Raw genomic sequence first — 7,113 nt, 5'->3', positions numbered from 1 at the left:
TTAGCCCCTGCGGCTCACATGATGACCTAGGACAATTGGGAAATAAACATGGGGCTAACCCGTGAGTGTGCAAATTTTAGAAGATAAGCAGGCCCAGGAGCAGAGTGATGGGATCTGTGTGTTAAAAAGGGACTAACATTAGTGAGCTGGTAAATTGCTGGCACATGTGTGGCACCTCTTCCACCAATGTGACTACAGGTAATCAGTCACCACAGGTCTTTGATGGAACTCGGTCACAAGCTATTGGTCGAAAGAGCAACAACAACAAAAATGTATGACTAGGACATCCTTAATAAAATAAAGCTCATGGTAAATAAGGAGAAAAACATCAACAAAGAAAAAAGTATGGAAATTTAGTGACGGCACACACAAACAATTTCTTCAACCAATATCAAACAATTTCCAAACTAATTGCCTCATATATTATAATTAGCAAGAATAGAAAAACCATTGTTTAGATCCAAATTAGTTGTTCAAATACAATGTTTATCAAAATTAAGAAATATCTCAAAACCCAAAGCATAGAATTAAAATAATGGGGCTCATGAGGGAAAATAAAATAGATGTGGAGGACAGGTCAGAAAGGTTTACTATGAAAATAATAAAAGTTCTAAAATGATTTTTTAAAATAGTGAAAAAAGAGAACAATACATGTTGTAATGAGAAGTTCCTGATATAAAGGTGGCTTGCTCCTGGCAGCTGAAAACTTACTCTGAGTTAAGAACTGTAAGGGAAAAGGAGAGTGTATATATGTTTCCAAATAAAACAAATATTTACAAGCAACAGAAATAATCAGACAGACATTCAAACTATGACCTGAAACACTGAGAACTAGAAAAAGGTAGACTAAAAGCTACAAGGTAGTATGAGAAAATAATAGCAATTTCTGAATTATGTACCCAGCCGAGGTATCATTCACATCACGCCTTACATGACCCAGGTGAGAAAAATATTCAAGGACGAATAAATGTCCTCGGGAGGGTGGTGGTATAAGTAAGGAGATAGCACAACAAGATGAGTAGAGGAAGAGGAGGAGGAGAAGAGAAGGCAGAGGAGGAGATGGTGATGGAGAAAAGCCTACATATTAGTAGGATTGATATATAGACAGAAAGATAGTGACACAGAGACAAGTATACATGTGAAGTATAGATGATTTATATAGAAGTGAACTCATGCAAGGGAAAATCAAATAATATCCTAGAAAGAAAGTAGATAAATTATGTAAGTGATAGATAAATCAGGGGTTTGAGGAAGAAGATGAAGACGTAAAAGTGTAGGTTCTAAAGGTCTTATGTGTCATGATTTGAAGAGTGGGGTATGCAACAATTTTGAAGGAATAATTTACATAAGGTGAGACGGCATAAGCACAAGAAGCATAGAATGCCTTGGATGTTAGAAATAGTTGGTAATCTGTGCATATAAGAGTGGAAAAATTGAAGTTTGACATATGAGTGCCAACTTCAGTTTCCAGGCCAGATAGACTAACACAGAAAAATTAACCCTCCCATCAGAAATAACTTAACAACTGGACAAAATATATGGCACAACAGCTCCCAAAGCATGGGCATCAGGCCACAGAAGAGAGAGAGGAAGCCAGCAAGGTGAGCGCTCTATTTGCTGCAGCTGAAAGTTAGGAGCAGAGTTTTCAGCAAAAGTACTAGAAAGGGCAGGGCTTCAAAGGGAACTCTGGAGATACAGAGACCCTTCCATCCACCCCCACCCCAAATATTCAGTCACGTGCTGGTCATTGAAAGACCCACCTGAGAGGATTAAAAGGCACAGTGTTTACATTTCACATAATGCCCAGATGAATGCCTTGCGAAGAGGCAGAGCAGAAAGTGTTATTTTTCATGGGGCATTGGTTAGAGAGCTACAGAAGGTCTTGCATCAATAGATGGAAAGATTAATCTGAGACTATACACAAAAGTCAAAGCTGGACTCAAAAAGATCAAAATCAATGAGGAACTTAATGGGATCCTAGAACATAGCTCAAGAATGTTTTAAATACAAAAATGTCCAGCACCCAGCCAGGTAAAATCCACAATGTCTGGCATCCAATCAAAAATTACCAGGCACAAATATTATAGAAAAACTAACTCAAAATGAATGACATACTTAAATGTAAAGTATACTTTTTAAAAAGGAGAAAATGTTTAGAATCTAAGGATAGACAAAATTTTGCATTTAATGCCAAAAGTACAATCCATATACATAAAGATTGATAAATTAGACTATCAAAATTAAAAAATTTTTTCTATGAATGAGACTGTGAAGTTGAAAATACATACTACAGACTGAGAGAAAACATTTGCAAGCCACATTTTCAACAAAGACATTGAGTCTGAAATATATAAAGAACTCCCAAAGTCAACAGTAAAAAAAATACAAACAATCCAATTGGAAAATAGAAAAATGACATGAACAGACAGTGAATCAAAATATGTTAAAGAAAACACTCTCAGCAGAAGAAAAATGAAACCCAATAGAAACTTTCAAGTCTCTGTTCCTTCAAAGTTTGAAGGGACAGAGATTCCCACCTTATTTGTGAGCTAAGAAGGTCGTTGGCCACAGCTTCATGGTTATGATACACATCACACACTAGAAAAGGGAAAAGTTAATAAAGTTCATCAAAATCAGTGTCAGCTAGAGCTGTGATAGGGATTTGGGTTTTCAATTCCTAAACTACCTTTTGGTACTCTGGGGTTGAGACAAAGATATGTCCAATATCATCAATAAAGAGGATAATTAGAAGCAGTATTTTTTTTCTTTTTTCCTGTTGGGGGATGGAAATAGATATAGAAAAAGGGAACCCTAGAATTTACACTGCAGGACTGTAATGGAATTCAAATTGCAGATGTCAGTACCTACTCCGGTGTTATTGGTAGATAGATGATGATAGATAGATGACAGATAGATAGATAGATAGATAGATAGATAGATAGATAGATAGATAGATAGATAGATAGATAGATATACATATATACATTGATATAAAACACACACGCACGCACACATCCATGCATCCTAGCTCTGTCCTTGAAGCAGCCGAGAGTCAATGGCATCTTAGCAGCCATACGCCCGCCTAACCCCACACTCTTGACAGGTAAATGGCTTTCTCCATTGAAAGGAGCTAGAGTTCCTTGGATAAATGGTTGATACCAGATTGCAGAACTGGAGTGGAAAGAGTAGAAGACGTGTTTTCAACATCTTGCTACCCAAGAAAATAAGGAAATCTCAGTCAGCCATGGGGACACACCAGAAAGAACAAGGCCTTGGCTTGAAGGGGTCCCTGCTGTCCAAGGATGGGAACATGTGAGCATAAAAAAAAATCACAGTAAAATTTTATCCTGTTGGATGAAGAGATGTAAAATAGAAGTAGAGTAAAATATGAACCCAGTAGCCCATACTGATATACATAAATTAATAAAGTCATCCAATAAATATGAAAGAATGGTGGATTGAATAATCGTTAATGAAGTCTGAAATTCGTGGGTGAAAGTTTAACACAAACAGAATTTCTGCATCATCTCTAACTTACTTAAGTTACTTACTCATTTTAAAGGGAAACATTGTTACTTTGCATTTTTTATGACTAAAATCAACGCTAGTGTCTCCAATACTAGGACAAAAGGACCCCGTCTCCCTTTGTACAGGATGCATTAAGAAGCATTCAACACCACCTTCGAAGTGTCAAACATACACCACCTCTCTCTACACCTGAGGAAATTTTAGGCAAATCTATGTTGTGGTGCATTCTGCAAAATAACTATCTATGCTCCTGTAAAAGCTCATCATAAAAAGTGACAAAGACAAAGAAAGCTTAGGATATTTTCTAGATTGAAAGAGAATAAAGAGACATCAGGTTGGATCCTGAGCCTGGTGATGAGGGGGCTAAGGTTAGGACATAGAGGCAGAATCTCTTATTGAATAAAACATGAACATGGGTAGTAAAGTGTATCATATTGAAGTTAACGTTCTTTATTCTGATAGTAGCTACTTTGTTATGGAAAGCAATACCCTTGTTCTTAGGAAAGTCCAGTGAAGAAGGATTGGACATTTCCAGTCGCCTCAAATGGTTCAGAAAAAGTATGTGTGCATGTGCATACAAGGTCAGACAATTAAGTTCGCGAACTTGTTGCAACAATGTTTCCAACCTTTTTTGATATCAGAGGGATTATTCATTGTGAATTTGTAACAACTGGACACACAGTTAACCAATTTTACTATTTGGAAGTGCTGAAAAAGCTGCATGAAACAGAAATTTTTGCCAACAATTCATGGCTCTTGCATCACGACAATGCACCAGCTCACAGGCACTGTCTGTGAGGGAGCTTATAGCCAGTAAACAAATAACTGTATTGGAACACCCTCCCTACTCACCTGATCTGGCCCCCAATGACTTCTTTCTTTACCTGAAGATGAAGGAAATATTGAAAGGAAGATATTTTGATGCCATTCAGGACATCAAGGGTAATATGATGACAGCTCTGATGGCAATTCCAGAAAAAGAGTTCCAAAATTGCTTTGAAGGGTGGACTAGGTGCTGGTGTTGGTGCATAGCTTCCCAAGGGGAGTACTTTGAAGGTGACCGTAGTGATATTCAGCATTGGGGTATGTAACACTTTTTCTAGGATGAGTTTGTGAACTTAATTATCTGACACCATATGTGTGTAGGCACGTGTGTATGTGTGTGTGTGTGTGTGTGTGTGTGTGTGTGTGTGTGTGTGTGGAGAGAGGGGAGGGAAGGATGAGGGAAAGCAAGCAAATATGTGAGTCTGAATCTGAGCTTGGGCATATGATTTTCTTTTACTGTTACTATAACCTTCGGGTGCATTTTAAATTGTATCATTTATAAAATGAAGGTGAAGCATGAAAGGAAGGTGTAAACCCGAGCATCTATGAATGCAGCCTCCACACTTCCCAGGGTCTAACCATCTCGGTTTTGTACCAGGCTAGTTTAGGTAATCTATTAAAGTTCAACTTTATGGAGTGTGACAATCAATGAAGGGAGTAGATTGCCTATTGGTTATCTTGACGGATCAATGAGGGGCTCTTAATCCAGACATAAATAGCGTTGAATGCAAGATGTTTTATATGAAACATTAAAAACACAGTCACTACTTAATGAAAAATAATATTCTTTGAGTTTATCTATTAGATATCTTTTTTAGAATTTTTTCTAGCTTTCTTTTGATGTAAATTGGAATTAATACATTAATTTAACGTGTCCTTTTCGTAAAATTAATCTGCCATATTTGTAGGCTCCTCTCCCAAAACCAGCTAAGCGATGTCTACCTTGGCGTGCCATCTGTCTGTTGTTTATTCAGTAGCATCAAGCAAAATCTCATGTGATATTGATTTGCACTCTACCTTCAATGATCTATCTTGCATTTCTTCACTCTCTGAATTTCTTTCTATTTATGATGCAGAGTAAAGTAAAGCCCATTACTCCGTTTATTTACATGAAATCAGAACATTTGTTCAGAGGCAGCATGGGGTCTGAAGAGAAAGATACTCAAGCACACATCCATTTTTTCTGATTGCACAGGCAATTTCTTTATCAGGACTGGGAAGACTGTCAGAAGCCAGGACTCTCAGAGTTTGAAATGCAGTCTTTCCTTTAACCCTCTGTGTTTAGTACAAATACTAAAGTGCCAGTATTTCTTTGCCATCTGGAATTGCAGCTTCTGTTATAAGGCTGCCATGGAGCCCTGACATCTGAAACACCATGTGCTTGAATCCTTGGTGCTTTTTCAATCAGCAGTGACACGCTTGGCACTCAGAGATCTTCTAAACACGCAGGGTCTGCTGTGTGACATGTAAGATAGAAACAAAGGGTTCTCCAGGCCACCAGAAAAAAGGAAATGTCTTAAGTGAACGTCTTGGAGGTCTTACCTGTCTATGTAGCAGAAAGAGTTAAAAGATTGAAATAACCCAAGACTGTTAAGACTTCTGTAATAAGTTAAAGATTTTCTGAAAGCCGAATGGGGTGCATGAGGAAGTGGGGTGATGAGAGGCCTGGCGCTGGCCTGATTCACTTCTTGTAGAAATTATTAACGTGTTATTCACGTGTCCAGTTGCAAGGGTTTACCTCTGTCCAGTTGCAAAGGATTACCTCTGAAACAGACATTCTTACTCTGAATTTCTGAGAAATGTCAGCCATTATAAGTGTCTGCATTTGCAATTAGAAATGAAATATGAGGTAGATTCAAGCCAAAAAACAAACATTGATGCTGAAACTCTGCACACTCTTTATCTTAAATTGGTAAAATAAATGACACAAAAGTAGGGCCATCATGTTCATCTCTGCATGTTTGGAAACAAATCTCAGAATGTTTTAAGCTTTTTCTCATCGAGAGAGAATGTTTTGAAGTTGATTGATCGATTTCACACGCATTCATTAGACGCCTCTGTGTGCTGGACAGCGCAGTGTGAGTGCAAAGAAAAAGCACACATAGTCAGTGCCCTGAGAAACGTATGTGATTTGGAGAAATAAGACACAGAAACAATTACAATATAGCAGGACCCGGTTAATGACAACTTCCATGTAAGATTCTTTCATAGGTGAAAAAGCCATGAGTCTGTCATACGGGGAAAAGTACGTGCACTCAGAAGTCGCCCACCTGTGTCTCTGTCATAAGCAGGTCTGAAGGACTTACTGAGCTGTCAGGTCTCCCTTTTGTGTGACCAGGACACCTGTGTATTCCTGCAGCTACTGTCCTATCAGCCAGGGAGGCGGTAACCCGCTCGCAGTGAGTTACATCTCCACCCACTGCTCTGTTTTATCCGGACACTGAGCTCCCTGGACACCCAAGTTTTCTGGGTCTCCCCTGAAGCTCACTGGCTCCAGTTTTGAATCCACACCGCTAGACTCTCCCTTTTCTCCATCTCTTAGTATTCGCTTTACTCAGAGTTGCCTCGTCAGAACTGTTCCTTCTTCTACTGATTCTCGTGTCCTCGGAGATCTTACCCAAGCCCATGGGTCAAATGCCACCAGGATTTGTGACCCCAGCAGTGACTCCTTTTCTGGGCACAGTAGTTCCACTGGGCATCTCCTCGGTAAATATGCTGCCTCCCTCATCCGTGTACCACAAAGGAACATGCAAAGGCACC

This window comes from Rhinolophus sinicus, linkage group LG04 (assembly GCF_036562045.2).
Source record: "Rhinolophus sinicus isolate RSC01 linkage group LG04, ASM3656204v1, whole genome shotgun sequence".
In the NCBI taxonomy this organism is placed as follows: domain Eukaryota; kingdom Metazoa; phylum Chordata; class Mammalia; order Chiroptera; family Rhinolophidae; genus Rhinolophus; species Rhinolophus sinicus.
This window is presented reverse-complemented; position numbering follows the sequence as displayed.